Here is a 7,369-nt window from a genome sequence, read left to right on the forward strand (position 1 = left end):
CTTTTTGGATTCTCTTCTGTATTGCTTGGGAGAGTACTAGGAGGAGTTTCAGTGACTCTTTTACTCAGCTGGCCCACTTGTGCCTCCAAATTTCTAATGGAGGACCTTGTTTTATTCATGAAACTCAAAGTGGCCTTAGATAGATCAGAGACTATATTTGCCAAGCTAGATGGATTCTGCTAAGAATTCTCTGTCTGGTGATGAGTGGATGATGGAAAAGGTTTACTATTGCTAAACCTGTTTCTTCCACCATTATTAAAGCCTTGTTGAGGCTTTTGTTGATCCTTCTATGAGAAATTTGGATGATTTCTCCATGAGGGATTATAGGTGTTTCCATAGGGTTCACCCATGTAATTCACCTCTGCTATTGTAGGGTTATTAGGATCATAAGCTTTTTCTTCAGAAGTTGTCTCTTGAGTACTGTTGGATGATTCCTTCAATCCACTCAGACTCTGAGAAATCATATTGACTTGCTGAGTCAATATTTTATTCTGAGCCAATATGGCATTCAGAGTATCAATTTCAAGAACTCCCTTCCTCATAGGCGTCCCATTATTCACAGGATTCCTTTCAGAAGTGTACATGAATTGGTTATTTGCAACCATGTTAATGAGTTCTTGAGCTTCTGCAGGCGTTTTGTTTAGGTGAATGGATCCACCTGCAGAATGGTCCAGTGACATCTTTGATAGCTCAGACAGACCATCATAGAATATATCCAGGATGGTCCATTCTGAAAGCATGTCAGAAGGACACTTTTTGGTCAGTTCCTTGGATCTCTCTCAAGCTTCATAGAGGGATTCACCTTCTTTCTGTTTGAAGGTTTGAACATCCACTCTAAGCTTACTAAGCTTTTGAGGAGGAAAGAACTTGGCTAAGAAAGCCGTGACCAGCTTATCCCAAGAGTTCAGGCTATCTTTAAGTTGAGAGTCCAACCATACTCTAGCTTTGTCTCTTACAGCAAATGGGAAAAGCATAAGCCTGTAGACCTCGGGATCAACCCCATTGGTCTTAACAGTATCACAGATCTGCAAGAATTCAGTTAAGAACTGAAAAGGATCTTCGGATGGAAGTCTATGAAACTTGCAGTTTTGTTGCATCAGAGTAACTAATTGAGGTTTAAGCTCAAAATTGTTTGCTGCAATGGCAGGGATTGAGATGCTTCTTCCATGTAAATTGGAATTTGGTGCAGTAAAGTCACCAAGCATCTTCCTTGCATTGTTATTATTTTCGGCCATGTCTTCTTCCTTTTCGAAAATTTCTGTCAGATTTTCTCCAGAGAGTTGAGCTTTAGCTTCCCTTAGCTTCCTCTTCTGAGTCCTTTCATGTTCAGGATCAGCGTCAACAAGAATGTTCTTATCCTTGTTCCTGCTCATATGAAAAATAAGAAAACAGAAAAGAAAATATGGAATCCTCTATGTCACAGTATAGAGATTCCTTTATGTGAGTAGAAGAAGAAAAGAATAGAAGAAGAGAAATTCGAACACCAGGAGGAAGAAAGGGTTCGAATTTTTAGATGAAGAGAAGTGTTAGTAAATAAATAAAATAATTAGAAAGAGATAAGGGGGAGGGAATTTCGAAAATTAAAAGAAAAGAAAAGAAAATTATTTTTGTTTTTATTTTATTTATAAGTTAGAATTCGAAAATATTAGAAGAAATAAGATAAATTTAGAATTTAAAATAATTAGTTAATTAAAAAGATTTTTGAAAAAGGGGAAGGTAATTTTCGAAAATTAAGAGTGAAAAAGTGGTTAGGTGGTTTTGAAAAAGATAAAAAATAATTTAGAAAGATAAGAAGTTAGAAAGAGATTTTGAAATTAGAGTTTTAAAAAGATGTGATTTGAAAAAGATATGAATTAAAAAGATATGATTGGTAAACAATTTGAAAAGATTTGATTTTTGAAAAAGATATGATTGTAAAGATATGATTGAAAAGATATTAAGAAGATTTGAAAATTAAATTTGAAAAGATAAGAGGCTAGAAAAATATTTTGAAATCAAATTTTGAAAAAGATGTGATTGAAACTTATTTTGAAAAAGATTTGAAAAAGAAATTTAAAAATATTTGATTTTGAAAATTAAAGTTGATTACTTGACTAACAAGAAACAAAAAAGGTATGATTTAAAATTTAAAGATTGAATCTTTCTTAAGAGGCAAGTAACAAACTTTAAAATTTTTGAATCAATCACATTAATTGTTAGTAAAGATTTTGAAATTATGAACAAGATAAGAAAAAGATTTTTGAAAATTAATTTGAAAATTTCGAATTTATGAAAGAAAAAATGAAAAAGATTTGATTATTGAAAAGGATTTGAAAAAGATAGAATTTTTAAATTGAAAATTTGATTTGACTCATGAGAAACAACTAGATTTTAAAAAGTTTTGAAAAAGTCAACTCAAATTTTCGAAATTTTATGAGTGAAATAAGAGAAAGATATTTTTTTTATTTTTGAATTTTTAATGATGAGAGAGAAAAACATCAAAAAGACTCAATGCATGAAAATTTTGGATCAAAACAAATGATGCATGTAAGAACACTATGAATGTCAAGATGAACACCAAGAACACTTTGAATATCAAGATGAACACCAAGAACTTATTTTTGAAAATTTTTAAGAAAAGAAAAACATGCAAGACACCAAACTTAGAAATTTTTAATTTTTAGACATTAATGATTCAAGAATGCATATGAAAAATAAGAAAAGACACAAAACAAGAAAATATGAAGATCAAACAAGAAGACTGGCTAAGAACAACTTGAAGATCATGAAGAATGCAATGCATGAAATTTTCAAAATAGTTTTTAGAAAATTAAAAAGATGCAATTGATACCAGACTTAAGACCTGACTCTAGACTCAAACAAGAAACACAAAACATTTTTTTTTTGTTTTATGATTTTATTAAATTTTTTTTTTTATTTTTCAAAAATTGATTGGGAAAAACAAAGAAAAAGAATTTTTTTTTTTGATTTTTTTGAAAATAAGAATAATAAAAACAAAAAGGTTAAAATTAAAATAAAGTTACCTAATCTGAGCAACAAGATGAACCGTCAGTTGTCCAAACTCGAACAATCCCCGGGGAATAGAGTTAGTTCTTGTGCATTTTCAGAATCGTGACGGTTCCATTCCTTGGCAACGGCGCTGAAAACTTTATACGCACGTTCATAATCTTAATTCTTTATCACAACTTCGCACAACTGACCAGCAAGTGCACTGGGTCGTCCAAGTAATAACTTACGTCAGTAAGGGTCGAATCCCATGGAGATTGTTGGCTTGAAGCAAGCTATGGTCATCTTGTAAATCTCAGTCAGGCGGATTAAATTGTTTTAAGAAATTATAGTGGATGAAAATAAATAAAATATAAAATGGGATAGTGGTACTTATGTAATTCATTGATGAGAATTTCAGATAAGCGTATAGAGATGCTTTCGTCCCTCTGAACCTTTGCTTTCCTGCTGTCTTCATCCAATCCTTCCTACTCCCTTCCATGGCAAGCTGTATGTAGGGCATCACCATTGTCAATGGCTACTTCCCATCCTCTCTGTGAAAATGGTCCGATGCGCTGTCATTGCATGGCTAATCATCTGGAGGTTCTCGATCATACAGGAATAGGATTCACCCTCCTTTTGCGTCTGTCATTACGCCCAGTACTTGCGAGTTTGAAGTTCGTCACAGCCATCCCTTCCCGAATCCAACTCGGAATACCACAGATAAGGTTTAGACTTTCCGGATCTCAAGAATGGCCGTCCATGGGTTCTAAATTATACCACGAAGATTCTGATTAAGAAATCCAAGAGATACTCCTTCAATCTAAGGTAGAACGGAAGTGGTTGTTAAGAACGCGTTCATAGGGAATGATGATGAGTGTCATGATCATCACATTCATATTGAGGTGCGAATGAATATCTTAGAATAGGAATAAGCTTGAATTGAATAGAAAAATAGTAGTACTTTGCATTAATCTTTGAGGAACAGCAAAGCTCCACACCTTAATCTATGGTGTGTAAAAACTCTACCGTTGAAAATACATAAGTGATGAAGGCTCAGGCATGGCCGAATGGCCAGCCCCCCTAAAGGTCTAAGATAGCATAAAACTAATCAAAGAGCCCCTTACAAAGATAGCATAAAGTCCTATTTATACTAAACTAGTTACTAAGGTTTACAGAAATGAGTAAATGATGCAGAAATCCACTTCCGGGGCCCACTTGGTGTGTCCTTGGGCTGAGCTTGAAGTTTACACGTGGAGAGATCATTCTTGGAGTTGAACGCCAGTTTGTAACGTGTTTCTGGCGTTGAACTCCACTTTGCAACTTGTTTCTGGCGCTGAACGCCAGACTGCAACATCGAACTGGCGTTCAACGCCAGTTTGCATCATCTAAACTCGGGCAAAGTATAGACTATTATATATTTCTGGAAAGCCCTCGATGTCTACTTTCCAACGCAATTAGAAGCGCGCCATTTGGAGTTCTGTAGCTCCAGAAAATCAACTTTGAGTGCAGAGAGGTCAGAATCCAACAGCATCTGCAGTCCTTCTTCAACCTCTGAATCTGATTTTTGCTCAGGTCCCTCAATTTCAGCAAGAAAATACCTGAAATTATAGAAAAATACACAAACTCATAGTAAAGTCCAGAAATGTGATTTTTAATTAAAAAATAATTAAAATATACTAAAAACTGAAAACTAAATCATACTGAAAACTATATAAAATAATGCCAAAAAGCGTATAAATTATCCGCTCATCACAACACCAAACTTAAATTGTTACTTGTCCCCAAGCAACTGAAAATCAAATAGGATAAAAAGAAGAGAATATACTATAAATTCCAAACTATCAATGAAACATAGCTCCAATTAGATGAGCGGGACTTGTAGCTTTTTGCCTCTTGAATAGTTTTGGCATCTCACTTTATCCATTGAAGTTCAGAATGATTGGCATCTATAGGAACTCAGAGTTCAGATAGTGTTATTGATTCTCCTAGTTCAGTATGTTGATTCTTGAACATAGCTACTTTATGAGTCTTGGCCGTGGCCCTAAGCACTTTGTTTTCCAGTATTACCACCGGATACATAAATGCCACAGACACATAACTGGGTGAACCTTTTCAGATTGTGACTCAGCTTTGCTAAAGTCCCCAATTAGAGGTGTCTAGGGTTCTTAAGAAAACTCTTTTTTTGCTTTGGACCTTGACTTTAACCGCTCAATCTCAAGTTTTCACTTGACACCTTCACGCCACAAGAACATGGTTAGGGACAGCTTGGTTTAGCCGCTTAGGCCAGGATTTTATTCCTTTAGGCCCTTCTATCCCCTGATGATCAAAGCCTTGCATCCTTTTTATTACCCTTGCCTTTTGGTTTTAAGGGCTATTGGCTTTTTGCTCTTGTCTTTTGGTTTTAAGAGCTTTTGGCTTTTTCTGCTTGCTTTTTCTTTTTCCCATTTTTTTTTCGCTATTTTTTTTCACATTTTTTTCTGCAAGCTTTGTATTCACTGCTTTTCTTGCTTCAAGAATCATTTTTATAATTTTTTAGATTATCAAATAAAGAGGTTCCTTGTTGTTAGTAGAAGAAGAAAGGGAATAAGAGTGAAGAAGAATGGATAATCCAAACACAAGGGTGAGGATAGGAGCAGAGATATGAGATGAAGAGAAGTGTTAGTAAGTAATTAAATAAATAGAAGGAGATGAGAGAGAGAAGTTTTCGAAAATAATTTTTGCAAAGGAGTTGATGATTTTTGAAAATTAAAGGGGAAATAAAATGAAAATTAAAATTTAAAATAATTAATTAATTAAAAAGAATTTTTGAAAAAGAGGGAGGTATTTTTGAAAATTAGAGAGGGAAGAGTAGTTAGGTGGTTTTGAAAGATTTGAAAATCAATTTTGAAAAGATAAGAAGATAAGAAGTTAGAAAGATATTTTAAAATCAATTTTTTTTGAAAAAGATATGATTTAAAAAGATATGATAGAAAGATATGATTAAAATTAGTTTTGAAAAAGATTTGAATTTTAAAATCAAAATTAATGACTTGTCTCACAAGTAATCACAAGATATGATTCTAGAACTTAAAGTTTGAATCTTTCTTAACAAGAAAGTAACAAACTTGAAATTTTTGAATCAAAACATTAATTGTTGATAATATTTTTGAAAATTATGAGATAAAATTAAGAAAAAGATGTTTGAAAAAGATTTTTAAAATTTTCGAAAATAAATAAGAAAAATAAAAAATATTTGATTTTTTGAAAAAGATTTTGAAAAGATAAGATTTTTAAATTGAAAATTTGATTTGACTCACAAGAAACAACTAAATTTTAAAAAGTTTTGAAAAAGTCAACTCAAACTTTCGAAAATTTATCAGTGAAAAAAAGGGAAAGATATTTTTTTGATTTTTGAATTTTTAATGATGAAAGAGAAAAATATCAAAAAGACTCAATGCATGAAAATTTTGGATCAAGACAAATGATGCATGCAAGAACACTATGAGTTTCAAGATGAACACCAAGAACACTTTGAATGTCAAGATGAACACCAAGAACTTATTTTTGAAAAATTTTCAAGAAAAGAAAACATGCCAGACACCAAACTTAAAAATTTTTAATTTTTTAGACACTAAGAATTCAAGAATGCATATGAAAAACAACAAAAGACACAAAACAAGAAAACATGAAGATCAAACAAGAAGACTGGCCAAGAAAAACTTGAAGATCATGAAGAACATATGATGAATTTTTGAAAATTCTTGAGAAAAAGAAACACATGCAAGACACCAAAATTAAAAATTGACTCTAGACTCAAGCAAGAAACACAAAAATATTTTTGATTTTATGATTTTATCAATTTTTTTGGATTTTCGAAAATTAATTTTGTAAAAACGAAAAAAAAAAGAAAAAGAAGAAAAATTTTTTGTATTTTTATTTTTATTTTTATTTTTTTCGAAAATAAGAATAATTAAAACAAAAAAAGTTAAAATTAAAATAAAATTACCTAATCTGAGCAACAAGATGAACCGTCAGTTGTCCAAACTCGAACAATCCCCGGCAACGGCGCCAAAAACTTTGTGTGCGAAATCATGATCATTCCATTCCTTGGTAACGGTGCTAAAAGCTCAATACGCACGTTTATGATCTTATATCTGTTTCACAACTTCATACAACTAACTAGCAAGTGCACTGGGTCGTCCAAGTAATAAACCTTACGTGAGTAAGGGTCGATCCCACGGAGATTGTCGGCTTGAAGCAAGCTATGGTCACCTTGTAAATCTCAGTCAGGCGGATTCAAATAGTTTTATAAAGTGATAAATAAAAGACAAATACAATATAACTAGGATAGAGATACTTATGTAATTCATTGGTGAGAATTTCAGATAAGCGTATAGAGATG

At 32.5% G+C, this 7,369-nt stretch overlaps 1 non-coding gene across 1 annotated transcript; it reads left to right on the forward strand.

Moving 5' to 3' along the window:
* Window positions 1–734: 734 nt before the first annotated feature.
* Window positions 735–842, forward strand: LOC112774723 (small nucleolar RNA R71). The gene has a single exon (XR_003189189.1). It is a non-coding gene; the product is annotated as a small nucleolar RNA R71 (small nucleolar RNA).
* Window positions 843–7,369: the final 6,527 nt, after the last annotated feature.

The sequence above is a fragment of the Arachis hypogaea genome, chromosome 18 (genome assembly GCF_003086295.3).
Source record: "Arachis hypogaea cultivar Tifrunner chromosome 18, arahy.Tifrunner.gnm2.J5K5, whole genome shotgun sequence".
NCBI lineage: Eukaryota > Viridiplantae > Streptophyta > Magnoliopsida > Fabales > Fabaceae > Arachis > Arachis hypogaea.